Raw genomic sequence first — 17126 nt, 5'->3', positions numbered from 1 at the left:
ATATCAATGATTAACCAATTTTAAATAATATTTTTAACTCCCCACTATAAAATTGGATGCTACTATTATACGTGCCTTTTCTAATTGCTCTCCTTTATATATTCTAATTTTTATGACTTTAAAATGTCAAAGGTTATTTATTGGGGTGTTGTGTTAGTCAGTTTGGCATCCCTGTGACCAAAATACCCAACAAGAACCAGTTAGAGGAGAATAAGTTTATTTTTAGTTTATGGTTTCAGAAGTTTAGTCCATGGTCAACTAAGTCTATGGCTCTGGACCCAAAATGAGGCAACACATTATGGCAGAAGGATGTGGCAGAGAGACACTACTTAGGACATGGCACTCAGTAAGTGGAGAGTGGGAAGGAGAAGGTGATACAAGGAAGACACACACCCGGAAGGTATCCTTGCACCCAGTGACCCAATGCTCCAGCCCTGCCCCATTTCCCAGTAGTTACCCCCCAGTCGATTCAAATAGGATGATTAGTTTACAACTCTCACAATCTAATCATTTCAGTTCTGAACATTCATGTATTAATATGAGATGGGGGGACACTTCATATGCAAATCATCTGTAGCATTCTACTTTCCCTCCCAAACCTATATCTGTCTTACAATGACAGATGCATTTAGTCCATCTCCAAGAGTTCCATAGTCTTAACAATTCCAGCATCATCCAAAATTCCAATCCAAAGTCTCAACTGAGGCTGAAGACAAACTCTTACCTGTGAACCCCCGTGAAAATCAAAGGCAACTTACATATATCAGTATATACTGTCACAGAGTAAACATCCCCATTCCAAAATGGAGGAATAGGGGGATAGAAGGGTTGCAACCAAAGCAAGATCTAAATCCAGCCAGGCAAAGAGTTCCCATAACTCTTCCTATAACCCGTTCTATAGCATCTAAGACAGTTATTTGAGAGATGTTATTTCTAAAGGGCTTGGACACCTCAACACTTTGATCTTGCTATTTGCAGCCCATGTGGGTCTATTTTAGCTTGACTTTCACTGCAGGCAACAGTTCTTGGCCTACAGTCCAAATGACTGGCATTTCTTAATTCCTTGGGTCTTCATTCCAGGTTTGCCCTCACCTTGGTTTCTTTATACATTATCCTCTTTGGGGCATCTCCCAGGGACTCTGACATTGCCAAACTTTACCTGGCCTTCTAGGCCTTCTTTTGAAATATCAGTGGAAACATCCATGATTCCCTAACTCCTAGACATTGCATTTCTGCAAAACCAGGAGCACTTGGCATGTTCTGTCGAGAGATTGCACAGTAGTAGCTTGGACACCTGAGATTATTCCTGGATTCATCTCTGAGCTTGGGCAATTTAGTATAGTGAAACAAATTCCTAGACCTCTGTGTAATCAGGGTACTCCTGGGATCACCTCTCAAAGAAAATTTTCCTTCTACATCTTGGAGCCTTCAGTGGATATGGTTTTGCAAATTCCTGAGATGCCACCAATGCATCTTTCCAGTTGTTCATGTGCAATGTACTTAGCATCTTTTTAATGGTTATAATCTCTTTATAAGCCATATCTTCTTTGGCCCCAGAGTTTCATGCAAATTTCTAAGTTTTTAATATCCTCAATCCCACTGCTTTCTTCTCCCAATTCTTACATTAAATCTGGCTAAAGACAGCCAGAAAATTCTATGGCATTGCTTGAATGCATGGCTGCCTTGAAACTCTCTTCATTAGATGAATCAATGAATCCATCAATTTTAAATTTAGCCATAAATGAAATCTCAGGGCATGAGCAAAATGTAGCCAATTTCTTTACCAAAATAGAACCAGGAGTAGCCTCTAGTCCCATCCAATAGAGGCTTCGTTACCTTCTCAAACTTCATAATCCCAGGCTACATTCCTATCAGCATTCTTGTATCTGAGCTGACTGGGTTTTCTCATTAAGGTCTACTTCAAAATGGTCTAAAGATTTGATAGCTTGTGTCTTTAAACTTTTCAAAATCCCTCCTTCACAAACCAGCTCCAAAAACTTCTGAACTTCATGGTCAGGTTAGTCACAACAATGACCCCAATCATAAGACCAATTTATTTATTATTTGAATTTTTGTCACTGTGACCAAAATGTTCAACAAGTAAAACTTAAAGGATGGAGAGTTTATTTTGGCTCATAGTTTCAGAGTTTTAGTCTATTGTTGGTCAAGTCCATTGCTTTGGGCTTAGGGGAGGCAGGACATCGTGGCAGAAGGAAGTGATGGAGGAAAGCTTCTTAGGACCTGGCAGCCAGGAAAAGCAAGAGAGAAAGAAAGAAGAGACCACAGGGAAGATAAAACCTTCCAGGGCATTCCCTCAGAGACTCAACTCATCTAGCCATGCTTCACCTGCATACGGTTATCACCCATATAGTTCATTTAAACTGGGATGCACTTATTAGGCTACAGCTTTCACAATCCACTCATTTTACCTCCAAACCTTCTGCATTAATACAGAAGAATAGCTTATATCCAAATCACAATAGAAGTTTTCCTAACACCCAAAGATAATCCTTTGCTTCTCCTGACACCAAGTGGGTGTCTAATGGATTAATTTGCTTGTAATTTTTCCTCAAATTAGAGCTGATTCTACTACTCAAAGGCTTAGCCCTATGGCTGCTCCCATGTCTGATACTAGGTAATTTTAAACAACTTCCATATTTATGATGGGCAGAAAGTTCCAACTCTTTAATCTCTTGGTCTTTTTGGTAACCAGCTCCATTCTGAGGTGATTTAGATGTTTCACATGAAGAAAATTTATTAGCATATACTCTGGTGTGATTAAAGGGCTACTTTTTAATAATGAAAGATAATGTATCACTCAGAAAATTTCAAGTAATTAGTAACTCAGTAAGATGAGCCAGGGAGAGAGACCAAATCTAACATATATGTTATTTGCTAAATTTATTAAGAATTTATTGCTTAATTTGATTAAAGAACTATAACCCAATAAAGAACATTCAATTTTGTTCATAAAATTATTTATTATAAAACCAATAGTGTGATTGGAGGCCAAATGGAAGAAGCATGATATTTTCACTGAAATTTTCTATAGTAATTAGGTTCTTGCAAGTGGTGAAGTCTCCTGTATCTTTTTACTTTTTGATACTGGGGATTCTATCCAGGACCTCATACATAATAAGCAAGTTCTGTACCACTCAGCCTCTCCCTTTTTAAATAATTTCAGATTTTATTTTTATTTCTGTGTTATACTTAAATATTACTTCTTATATAGTATGTTCAACTTTCTTAGGTTCCTTTTGTATTTAGATATAGTACAACTCTGAGTCATAAATTCATGGGGTATGTTTTAGTAGTAAACTGAGCCTGTAAATTTCAAAGCCTGCATATTTTTCTTCACATTTTACTGAGAATTTAATTATGCATAAAATCTTAGGATCACTTGTTATGTATTCTTCAATACTGTTAACATACCTTTTAATTATTCACTATAATCCAGTTATTGATGATTTACCTGGAGGCAGTCTGATTCACTCATGTATTCATTCACTTTGCCAATACTCACTGCATTCTTACTGTGTGTTAGTAGATATTCTAGAAGCTGAGGATTCACCAGTGAGCAAACTATAGAAACATAAAATAAAAATCTCCTTGAGGTGGGCTGGGATCATAACTCAGTGGTAGAGTGCTCAACTAGCATGTGTGAGGCACTGGATTTGATCCTCAGCACCACATAAAAATAAATAAATAAAATAAAGGTATTGTGTCCATCTTTAACTGAAATATTTTCTTAAAATCTACTTGAAGTATTTCACCAAAAATATCTGATGACTTTATAGAACAACAATGCCTGGCACATTTCAAAATGTTTGAAGAAAGGATTTTGAAAGTTTTAACCTTAAAGAAATGATAAATGTTTGAGGAGATGAAACAAAATCCTGACTTCTGTATCCTATGAAGATCAATTGAATCAGAATATCCAGCGAATATAACCTGAGAAGTGGAACTTTGTAAAGACTCCCCATCTGATCCTCATGGTCTGCCATTGAGGACTCCTGCTAAAAGGAGATGAAGCCACTTTGTTCTATCATTTCTGTCTTAAATAGTTGTTCTGTTTTTGTGGTGAAAAGAAAGAGGACAATAATTGCTCAAAGTGGAATTCCTTAATACACTAATGATTTCCATTTCTCCTTATTGATAATTGCTGCTACTAAGTTTTGAGCTTATCTGAAATGTTCTTTAGTAAGTCTTGCTTACTCCTTACATTTTCAGCTGTGGATTGTTGTGTTCTGGTTTTAAGAATTTATCTAGTTGCATCAACTAACTTTTTTAATCTTTTTTCCAAAAATTTTGTTATTTTGATGGCACCCTTTCTCTTCTCTGGTATAATGACCTCAAATTTTGTTGAACGAAAATGAAAATGTTGCATTGATTCTTTTGCATTTGTTTGTCCACTACTTTAACCTGTTCAGTGAATATACAATGAATCAAGGTAATCAATAATCCTTTAATCCAGAGTAAACATAAAATTTTGAAATGTAAAGAAAGCATTTTCTTCAAAGATTCCCAGAATAAATCTTCCATGCTACCCATCTGCCATTCTAGAGAGTTATATGAAGCATAACTTTCAAAATGTAACATATGTAAATTAGAATAATGTAGTTGTAGCTCAGTGGTAGAGTGCTGGCCTAGAATATGTGAGGCACTGGTTTTAATCCTAGCACTACATTAAAAAAATAAATAAATAAGATAAATGTCTAACAGTTAGAACTAGGATGGTAATTGGGCAAAGAAAGCAGATACAAAGACTCCATGTCAAGAGATTGGAATTTGGAGAACATATAAAAATGCTCATTGGGGGAAGGGAAGTTGTAAGAAATGGGAATTAAGCGTTGTCTTCCCTCTTATGTTATTTTTTTTTTGTGATTTCTCATTTAACTTACTCTTTCTCCTGGTTTCTTTCTTTAATATATTTTTACCTTATCATTTTCTTTATTTTTCTTTCTTAAAACTTAATATCAAAGATTTATTCTAATTCTCCAAAGTCATATTTATTTCTAGTACACATCCTACCCTCCAAGAAATATTTTCTGTTTGAAAGCAAACTTTCACCTCTGTCCCTCCCCCATCCAGATCCACCCCATGTCCCAGCTTTTTATTCTGACATTTCCTGAGTACTCAGCACTTATACCAGTTTTATGTGTCACCAATATGATCAGGAAAACTACTTTAACTCTCTGGACTCATTTTCAACATTTCTGAAGTGTGGATAGTAATTCTCATCTTAAAAGACTGTAGGTAGTATTCTATGAGATTATGGCATTACATTAACACCTGATCAAAATCACCTTGAATTCTGCACACTGAATAGCAAAAGATGAGGATAATCAATTGTATTTCCATAAACATCACTTTAATGAATATATAGTGTTTAGAACAAAAGTGCCTTTGAAACATATTTAGAAAATTATGGTTCCATTAGCATACAGTGCTGACACAACAGAAATCATTCTTACTCATTGAAATGTCTATACATCAATGGCAAAGACACAACTTATAGAGATTGTTAAGACCCTTGGAAATTATCTTGCCTAAACTCTCATTTTTTTGTGGTTCCATTCTGTATCATGAAATTTGGCAACTAATTAATATGCTGTTTCCATTTTTATGTAAGTATAATTGTATGACAGTTTCATCTCTTTTAATTCTTTAAAGTGAGGAACCTAATATTTACTTTTTTATTCCTGACAGTAACTTTCAGCCTATTAGCTGGCCACATTTAATTAAAATAACATTTATTAATTAGTAGATGCTATTTATCTGCAATTAATAACAATAGTCTATTCTTTACTCTTTAAGAGCAGATGAAAAGTTTATTCTGGACTCTGGGGTATGGACATGTGAAATGTTTCCATTAGAGTAAGATCAGTCTGGCTTCAGTGAAAAGTAGTTACAAGGCACCAAGTTTAAGGAAAGTCATGTTTTTCTTGAAACAGAACAAGAAAAGGGTATCACTGACCCCTTGTAGGCAGAAAATGATATCAGTGACAATCTCCAGAGAATTAGTTGTATCCAGCAGAGAGAAAACTGCCCTGACCTGCACAGCCATTACTTCAGAAACTAGTGAGGGGTGACAGAGGATTAAGACACACGCACTAACATTTAGAGAGAAAGGTGGAATCAGGTGGGTACTGTCCACTGTTGGAGGAACAGTGATCCAAAGCTGACTCCACATGTTTATTACATAGGTTTCTATCATCAAAAGGTTATTTGTGAGAAAGTTTCTGGAAAGCAGGCAGATTTGAAGTCTATGCATCACAGGTGAGACATTATGAATGATTATCTTGCTATGTTCAAAATCTTCTATTCCTAGGAGAGAGTGTCTGAAACTCAAGGTTAAAACTGACTTCTCTGAACTTTTGTGCAGAGACCAAGGGCCAGCATGCCATAGCAACTGGGGAATGTTAACTCTGTACTTTTGCACAGGGAAATGTTCACCCTATTCTTTCTGGCAGGGAAATCCCAGTGCAAGCACAGAACAACCACAAGGTAATCAGAAACCTTGATTCACATCACCAATTCCTACAAACAACCTCATAGGCTGCAACCGGAGCAGCATTAACACGAGAGCATCAAGAGGCCTAGGAGACAGTGGGACACCTGTATTCAGCCTTCCTCGTCTGAGAAACTGTCAGAGAAACATTGAGGCCATTTGAGAAGGAAGAATAAATTCTGGCAACGAAACTGAAGCAGCCCAATGACATCATTAAATGGAATATTTAATTTTATATCTATAGCTATTTTTCTATTATCTTAGAGAAATTAATGGATATATACTTTTCATTCTAAAGTTTTCCTCAATTTATGACATTGTGGATAAGCTCACTAAAAATGTTTTAAGTGTAACTTCAGGCACAATATTCCATATGTAGATGTTTCATAATTTATTTAATATTTACTCATTTGCCTCCAATTTACATTAGTACCAAATTACCATTAAACCATTTTTTGTGAAATTAGGTTATTAATTATGCTATTAGATAAAATTTTATGTAAAACTTTGCAGTTTTCATTTCATATGTCAAATGGTTTATCAAAAATCTGGAAAGTTTTAATTTTATTTTTTCAACCATGTATGAGAATATCAGTTGCTTTATAAGTTCATTAGTATTTAGAGTTAAGTTATAACTTTTTTTTTTGCTTTCTACAGAAGTGAAAAATAAATTTTATTTTTCCTGATAATAAGACTGCATAGACCTTTGGGATTCTTTTCCTTTGGAAAAATATTTCCAATTTTTCATGAATGAGAAGAAAGAGGAACATATATAATTAAATGGCTAACTGAGTAGTATGTACCAAATAATGCTCATATTCATGAATATCTTTTTTAAGTAAACATGTTTTCTTAGTTGTACACATTGCTCTCTAGCTAAAGACTATACCTCCTAGGGTCTCTTTCTGCTGATCTCAACCATGTGGCTACTTTGGTAACCAATAACATGTGAGTAGAAGTAGGATATATAGGTTCCTTGTTAAAATGTGGTTGTGAAGGAAGAAGCAAGATTAGTCATCCCAGGAATTGTCTATTGAAGAGAGCAGAGTATCACCTTAGAGGGAGTCTACTACAATCCTGATGAATGTGGAGATGCCATAATTGCTCTGATTGTCCAATCAGGTTTTTGCTTAACAAAAGAAATAAGCTTGCATCCTTGCATCATATTTCAGCCTCATGAACTTTTGTTGTTGTTTGTTTTCCTGTTATAGCAGAAACCAGCTATTATTATTGATGAAAAGGAGACAAAAGAGAGAGAGAATGTGATGGTCAATCTGAATTGTCAATTTGATTGCATTAAAAGATGCTGAAAATTATGAAGCTACTGGTTGTCTGAATGAGGGTGTTTCTAGGAATCATGAAGGACAGCAAACTGAGGTGGAGACCCACAGTCCAATAGTTTGGAGACTTGGATGGAACATAAGTTGGAAGAACAGGGAAGCAGCAGCAGACACAAGCTCGATTCTTAGAATGAATTCTTGATTATTGATGTGTCCACTGAGGATATCACATCCAGCTTCTTCATACTTCCAAAACTGACTCTTTCCAGAGATTCTCAAGGGAATGTCCAGACCTTTGGTTTTGGACTGGGACCCCATCTTTGATCTCTCTTGTTCTGAGGCTCTGACTTCTTAAGACTGAGCAGCTACTGATTCTTCCAGCTCTTCAGCCTGCAGACCATCATTGTGGGACACAGTCTATTCTGGTTGTGTAAGCTAATCTAATAAAAATCTCCTTTATATAATAATATATGTAATAATATATAATAACACACACATATATACATATTACATATACATAGACACAGACTTGAATAAATTGAGTTATATATTTTGCTCCTCTAGAGAAACCTAATACATAGAGGGACAAGTTAATTCTAAAAATTTGTCATGTTTAGTCTGTATACCTATTCTTATCCCAGTAATATTTTGATATTATATTACTTATTTTAATATCTTTTTACTTTTCCAGATAAATTTTAGAATCATTTTGTCAAGTTTTTAATTGTATTAAATTTAAAGTGTGAGCTATGTTACATTAACTTTGGCTTTTAAATATTGTCTTCCTTTCTAAATAGAAACAAAATATATAACTCAATTTATTAGTCTTTTTATGTATGTATTATCAATGAGTTAAATTGCCTACTTTTTAGTTGTGAAAATTATTTTATTTTTGATTCATTTTGTGTTGTACTTGAGGTTGAAAACTGGGCTTCATGAATGCTTAGGAAGCCCTCTACCATGGAGCTCCATTCCCATCCCATGAAAGTTATTTCTGATCTATTTCCTATATGCTTTCTGAAAGACACATTAGAGCACTCAGTTTGGGTATTTATAGCTTATGTCCAAGATCTACCCAACATAGACAGTTTGGGGTTTTTAAACATTTGACTCATTTTTATTATTTATTTATTTTACAGGGTCCTCCTGTGTTTTCCATGCTGGTCTTGAACTCACATTCTTCCTGCCTCAACCTCCCAAGTAGATATTTTATAAAATTAATTATCCACAGCACTCTGACAGAATGATATATTGATATTTTATTTTCTTTTATTTTCAGTTTTTCAGACTTGCTTTTGGGAATGTTTCCATTTTTATTTTTATAATCGAAATGTTTCTGATATTTTATTAAACAATTTTCAGGTCTATCAGAGAGTCATTTAAAAAATGTAACCTATTGACATTTTAACATATTTCTTAATGTAAATGAAGCACATTTGGTTCATCATTATTGTGGATTGAATTGTGTTTCCTGGAGAGATATGTCAAAGTTCTGGCACCCAGTACATTAGTATGTGAATGTTTTTGTTTGTTTGTTTGTTTTGTTTTGCTTTGTTTTGTAAATAGCCTTTTTTGCCAATGTGATTAGTTAAGTTGAGGTCATAATAGCATACAATAATCCCTTAATTCAATATGACTAGTGTCATTATAGGAAGATGATGAGAAGAAAAAGAAGGAGATACCATTTGATGACCAGGCAGAAATTGAAGTTAAGTCCCTACATATCAAGGTACATCAAAAATTGCCAGCAATACCAGAGGACAAGAGTAATGCTTGGAACAGATTCTACCCTGTAACTTTGAAAGGCCACAGTGCTGCTTACATCTTGATTTGGGACTTCTAGACTCCAGAACTGAGATAATAACTTGATGTTGCTTAAAGACACATACATCTCTTTGTTACAAAAAACTTTAAAATTCAAGGTAGTCATGTTTAGTTTGACTTTTTAAAATCTGCATTATAAAAGATGTGACATTATATAGTATTTCTCTTCTCTGTGCTTCTAGAATGTCAAAATAGTTTTATGTAAAAATAAATAAGTCATATTTAAATATTGCTAAAATCCATCTCTAATGCCATGGATTTATTGTTTAATCATTTGTTTAATTATATTCTTATGCATATACTATTGTCATTTAAAAGATTCAAATATAACATTGACCCATATTTGATACTTTTTCAATTTATTTCCTATATTCTCTGTACTTAACTCTTATACATGGTAGAGGAACAAAATCCCATTTGAACCCCAACATCTATGTATTGCACAACACAGGGAAATAAAAATTAAAAATGTGGATAGATAAAATTTAATAGAAGAAATTGTGACTCTACGCTTTTGAGAATCTCTAGTTACAAGCTTAGTGAAAACCCAGTAATGTGATTCATGTAGGCACACAAATAACTTGCCATTTTATGTTAATCTACAAAAAGATTTTCAAAAGAGCAAGTATGTTTGTCAGCTTTAGAATTTCTGTAAGCAAAATTACCCAAGTAGAACAACTTAGAGGAAGGAGAAAAGGTTTATTTTGACTCACGATATCGAAGGTCTCAATCCAAAGATGGCCAACTCCTTTGCTTTGGACCCAAGGTGAGATAGAATATAATGGGAGAAGGGTATGGTGTAGAGAAATTGTTCCTCTCATAGCAGTAAGTAAGGAGAGAGAGAGAGAGAGAGAGAGAGAGAGAGAGAGAGAGAGAGAGAGAGAGGAAGTGGAGAGTGCTATAGGGAATATAGGGAATATCCATCCTTCTAGGACACTACACCAGTGACAAATCTCTTCTAGCCATGCCTCATGTGCCTATAGTTATCACCCAGTTAGATCATTTAAACTAGGATGCACTGATTAGGTTATGGCTCTCACGATTCAATCATTTCACCTCTGGACATTCCTGAATTTACACAAGAGACTTTGGGTAACACCTCATATCCAAACAGTTTCTAAAATTGTGCACCTGGCCCCTAATGTCCATCTCACAATGCAAAATGCATTTAGTCTTTCACCAAGAGTCCCATAATCTTAACAGTTTCAGCATTGCTCAAAAGTTGAGCACTTGAGATTCATGGTAAACTCCTGGCTATAAGGTCCTGTAAATATCAAAAGCAACTTACTTATATCCATTATATAACATGAGTATATCTTGCCCAATAATCTGAAAGCCTGAATAGAATAAATACTGACTTTCAAGAGCCTGAAGTAATTATGGAAACAGTATGAAATTTCATATAACATTAAAACTACTGTTTGATACAGCTATACCACTCCTGCGTATATACCTGAAGAAATCAAAGTCAACATATTCTGGAAATACTTGCATACCCATATTCATTGAAGTAATATTCACAATAGCCAAGTTAGGGAATAAACCTAGATGCTCATCAGCAGATGAATGGATAAAAATTAATGTGAGACACACACACACACACACAAACACACACACACACACACATAGTATTTTTCATCCATAAAGAAGAATGGAATCATGTCATTTGCAAAATACGGATAGAAATGAATAGTATTATTTTAAGCAAAATAAGTCAAACTCAGAAAGACAGATATTAAAGGTTTTATTTCATATGTAAAATCTAGGAAAAAGGGGTGACATGGAAATAAAAGAGGGACTATTACAGAAAAAGAAAGGACCAGGGAAAGGGGATAGGGGCAAGTGAATAAAAGCAAAGCATATTATATGTATGTATGAATCCTTCACAGTGGCACACATTATTTTGTGTAATTATTATGCACTGATAATTATTTTTAAAGGGAAGTAACATTGTCTGCAAATGGCCTGTGGACTTGAGATGTAATATTAATTCTTTCCTGTTCTCCAGTTTGCTAGTCTTCAGACTTTTTTATGGTTTGGATCCAAAATATCCCCTAAAAGCTCATGTGTTGAAGACTTGGTTCCCAGTGCAGCAGTGTTCAGAAGTGGAGCTTTAGGAAGGGATTGGGTCATGAGGGTTCTAACCTCATCAGGGTATTACTCTATTTTCTGAATTAGTAATTTGAATGAGTTGTTAGCAGGAGGTAGAAACTATAGGCAGGTGGGGCCTAGTTGGTAGACATAGTTCAGTGGGGTGTGCCCATGGGACTATATCTTATCCTTGTCCCCCTTCTGTCTTTCTGTGTTGAAGTTCTGGCTGTCTTGAGTTTAGAAACTTTCTTTTTCCATGCCCTTCCACCATGATGGTCTGACTCACCTCAAGAGCAAAACAATGTAGTCATCTGTCCATTGATTGAAACATCTAAACCATGAACTAAAATAAGTCTTTCCACATTTAAGTTTTTTATGTCAGGTATTTTAGTCACAGTGACAAAAAGCTGACTAACACAGGCTTGAACTATAAATCAGCTCCTCCTACATGCTATAGATTTAACCATGTCCCCTTAAAATTCAGATGTTTAAGCCTTAATTCCCAATATGGCTATACTTGGAAGCCACATTTTAGAAGATAATTAAATTTAAATGAGGCAATAAGCATAGAATCCTAACCTAAGAGGATTAGTGGCTTTACAAGAAGTGGAAGAGATCTTTTTTTTTCACTCTCTACCAAGAGAGGACAGAGAGAAGATCCTCTCTAAATGTCAAGAAGAGACCTGTAACCAGGAAATGAACTCTGCTAGACTCCATCTTGGACTTCTTAGACTCCCAAACTGTGAGAAAATAAATTTCAATTGTTAAAGTCATTCATTCTATGGTAATTTTTAGGGTGGTTCTCGAAGGGTCTCCATCTTAATAGCCTTCAAACTTGAATAGTAACATTGTCTCTTAACTGGGTCTTCAGTCTGTTAGCTCATTGGGCAGAAAATGGGAATTGTCCTTTTCTATTACCACATGAATCAACTCTTTAAATCTCACTCTCTATGTGTACACATCTTATTGATTCTATTTCTCTGGAGAACCAAAAGAGTATGTATGAAGGGAGAAGTAAGGAAAAATAACTAGAAGGTCACTGACACCATCATGATTTCCATGTAATTCAAGCTAAGAAACTCAGTCCTTATGCTAAGAGCTCTGCAGAGTGGTTCCCAAACATTCAAATTTGCACTATATTTTGTAAGTAGAAACAATCAACTCACAATTCACAGATACTTATGGACATATGATATTCTACATGCTTTTGTTTCTACTTGGATGTTATCTTTCTTATTTTCCTTTCTTTCCTTTGTGTTTTGCTGAACTTTCTGGAAATATATTTTCTCTATTTTGTTTCATCATAGATTCTCTTTTCTGTCTACCTATTTATTTACCCACATCTCATTTTCAGTAGAAATTGTATTATTTTTGTAATGCATAAAGTTGTTTCTTGTGTCTTTAATCTTTAGAGAATGTCTCAAACATGAAAAGATTCCTGGTTTGGAATAACAAGAAACTCAAAAAAATTTCAGTCAAAACTCACTTAGTTTCTAATATAATTTATAATTACAGTTTTTTTTGTTGTTGTTGTTTTTGTTTTTTTTTACTTTAAAGAATAGGATACAAAGGAATCAGAAGAGCAGAAAGGCAAGAAGATCAGTGAAGCTCAGGGGATATGTCCAGGTAAGAATTAACTGGGATTTAAACCAAGTAGTGCCAAAAACAGTGGAAACAAAAGAAGGTTCTGAATTGGTGTCAAGGACACAGTAACAAAAAAAAGGAAGCCCTTTCTTTCTCCCTATTTATTTTTTGTTGATGAACACAAAATCAAATTCAGTGGTCTTCTAAGACCATTCAGTTTGAGTTTAGAGGAATTTTCTGATACTTCAGATTGATTTCCTGTTAGTTTTATATGTAGCATATTTTTCATACCATAACCATGGCGCTTATCATTTGGAATCACACATCAGATAATTGTCATATTACCCCTAACGACAAGGCTTCAATTTAATTTGGCTTTTGCATTCTTCATTATAGCTTGGCTTAAGGCAATAAAATAATGGAGTAAAATAAGACAGGCTAACATAAAAATGATTGAATGTATGAGAGAATGTTGTTGTAATTAACATAAGAAATTTATGAGCAAGAAATAATTTGATAGAAAATTTGACTTCAGCTTTATGTTGTTAATTTTGACGTGATGGCAATTTCTGAGGTACAAATGCACAGTTAAGATATTGAACTTAAAAATGACTCTGCCTTCACATAACTATTAAAAATGCCTAGAATTTCAGGTGGATTTTGAGATTTTATGATTAATAAACTAGATATACTATTTTAAGAATAACTTATGTTGAGATGATGTTTAAAGGAGAAAGAATGTGAATACCACATATGAATACAGAAAGGAGAGTGGGTGGTCAGAGATCTAGCTCTGATCTGTACTTAAATTGAGAATTTCAAAGATGGCACTGTATTAGCTATGGTAAGACAGTTGGAGAATCTGAACCAAGTAGCCTAAAAATTAAGATGAATGAAGTGTTATAGGAACTAAGAAAGTGATTTAAAATACTATACTTATACTATAAATTTTACTCAAAATAAACCACTCCGGATTAATAATATAAGAGACCATGGTAATTTTTGAGAGGACAAGTGTTTTAAAATAAAGTGTTATTTAAGCATTAAATTAAGATTATAGTATTAAATAAATAATACTGTATTTTCCCTTTTGGTAAATGTTTAAAATAAAACTAAATTTTATTAAAATAATATAATAAGAGAAAATATGATGCAAAAATGGAAAATTTTTCCTCCTATTACATAACTTGGTCGCTAATTTACTCGAATTTTTCTTGCCCCATTTATTTGATTTCTTCCTGTCTCATATTCTCTTATTCAATCAAAACACATTATGGTGGTAGACATTAATATGATTCTCCCAGTGATTCCCACCTTCTGGTATTTACATCGTTGTACAATCATATTTCTTGAATATGGGCAAGACTAATGACTCCTATTACAAAAAAAAAAAGAATATAGCAAAAGTGAGGATTGTTACTCTCATAATTCAGTTATCTAACACACACAAAAAAACGGATGCCATTTTAATAGTATTGTTATATGATATTCCATCTTAACACACCAAAGCTGGAAACTCTTCTTATGAACACATTCGAGAACACATATAAGGCAAGAATCTGTAAATAGCCTGTTAGAGCTGTGGACAGCCTGTATGATCTGAGGGCTTCCTATAGCTAATAACCAACAAAAAACCAGGGCCCTCAATCATACAGAAGCTACGAAATACAATATGAGGATGCAGCTGACACCTTGAGTGTAGCCATTAAGTACCCAAAGGTGAGGGTTCGCCTGAGGTTCACCTGGGCTCCTGCCCTTATCTTTTATCCATAGGCCAGGGAAGAAAGCTCCGTAAGAGATGTACTTACAGGGACACTAAAATTCAAACAGTGTGTTTTTAAAATTTGCCCAATGAGTGTGATGAGCTTATTTTCTACTTATCTATCTATCTTTCAGCTGTATCCATTAGTAGTATTTTCTATTAGATCTTTTCACAGTATTAATTCACTATCTGTAGGAATATGTTGTGTAATGCAAAAAGATAAGTATCTTTGAATGAACAAATTTCCTTCAACTTAAAATAATGCTTCAAATATAATATTACTTGGTGTTTTTTTTTTTTACTGAAATGTAACTCATTATCCTATTGATATTTGATTTTTCATTGTGTGAGTTCATTAAATGAAAGTGTTCATTTAAAACTTTTGTGTCATTATCACATCTGTGAAAGACATCAATGGAAATAAAAATATCAGATATTGGTTGGATTACAGCTATAGAAAAATCTGAAATTTCAGTTACATTATTAGAAGTAAATTTTGAAAACTGTGAAAGGAAGAATGTTCGATTCTTGTCATACTTTTAAACCTGATTGATTATGTTGCATAAACGAAGTTAGAAATTCTTGTAAAACAGAAAATATGTGACATCTCCTCCCACTTGCAAAACAAAAAGAGAAAGATGTTTGTCAGTAGCAAATATGTTATCCTATAAAGTTTCTAAGTGCAAAGACTGATTTTTGAAGAACTTTTTCCCCAACATCACAATGCTTTTATCTACTTCAAAATTTCATTAAATTACACAGCTGTCACAAAGTCATGGTCTGTGAGCCACAACCATTACTGTAGTAATATGTGCTAAGAGTACATTGTCGACTTCCTGCCATTATATGATGACTGATATTGTTTCATACATAGATTATTCATTTTTTTCATAATTTTAGAATTCATGACTATCTGAAAAGATTCACGAGATACTACTAATTCTACTACTTGATTTTTAATGACCAATTCTAAATCTTTGACTTTGATGCATACATGAATACATAAACACACACATATACATACATACATACCACAATGTGAATGTGCATATATGTTTGCCAAATGTTTAATTTTGTCTAAAAACTTGAAGCCTTAGGTATTATGTATGCTTAACTACCTACTAAATATTTGGGTTATGCTTTCTGTGTAATCCTCCAATTTAGCTTATTTAAAACTCAACTCATCATCCCTGACTACTCTTGATTCCCAGGATTCTTTAGTCTAACACAAGTTATACAAGTCTCAAAAACTTTCAATTACTACACATGGCACTATTTTGCTTATCATTAACATCCAAAATTGATTCATATCTAAATATATCTTATACCTATCTCATGTTCATTGTAATATTTTTACTTTTATAGATTTCCGAAATAGTCTTCTACTCAGAAGACTCTCTTTGCTGCCATTATTTCATGACATTTGAGTCAGATCTGGCCCCTGAAGGTCGGTTAATTAATATTCATGACTGGTGAGAATAAGAACATAGAATTGGTTTAAGTTATATTGACCCAAAAAGATAAGATATAAACAACATATACCACCCCAATGTCTAACTAGCTCCCTATTAAAGCAGGAACAAGTTTTAGTGGTCAACACATGCAGACAAATATACCAGGTTGAAAGCTAAGACTCATAGTTGAGATGGCTAATAAAACATAAAATAACAGACATAATTAAGTATAATTATAGGGTGATGTGTGACTCAAGAATTCCACTTAATTACATGAAGAATTATAGGAAAGGCAGGTCACCAAATATTCTGTTGCTCTACAAAATATAAGTCAATAACAAGTATGAAAAGAACAAGAGGTGGGAGAAAAATATTGATATGATTTTATATGATATAGCAAATGATTTTCAAAATTGATGGTCAAATAACAATATATACATAATTAAACTTTAAAATGATACTTTTTGTCCCTAAATGCTTTCAAGTGTTCTTTTTATGAAAAGGTATAAATTATTATTCTAAAACATGTATCATCATGTTGAATTCTAATATTAGTTTCATAAGAAATAAATATTATTTTCATTTTGGAAATTATATAACTGAGACCAAAGATCATACCA

Source organism: Callospermophilus lateralis, unplaced genomic scaffold (assembly GCF_048772815.1).
Source record: "Callospermophilus lateralis isolate mCalLat2 unplaced genomic scaffold, mCalLat2.hap1 Scaffold_63, whole genome shotgun sequence".
Taxonomy (NCBI): domain Eukaryota; kingdom Metazoa; phylum Chordata; class Mammalia; order Rodentia; family Sciuridae; genus Callospermophilus; species Callospermophilus lateralis.
The sequence above is the reverse complement of the archived record's forward strand: the minus strand, read 5'-3'. Positions refer to the sequence as shown.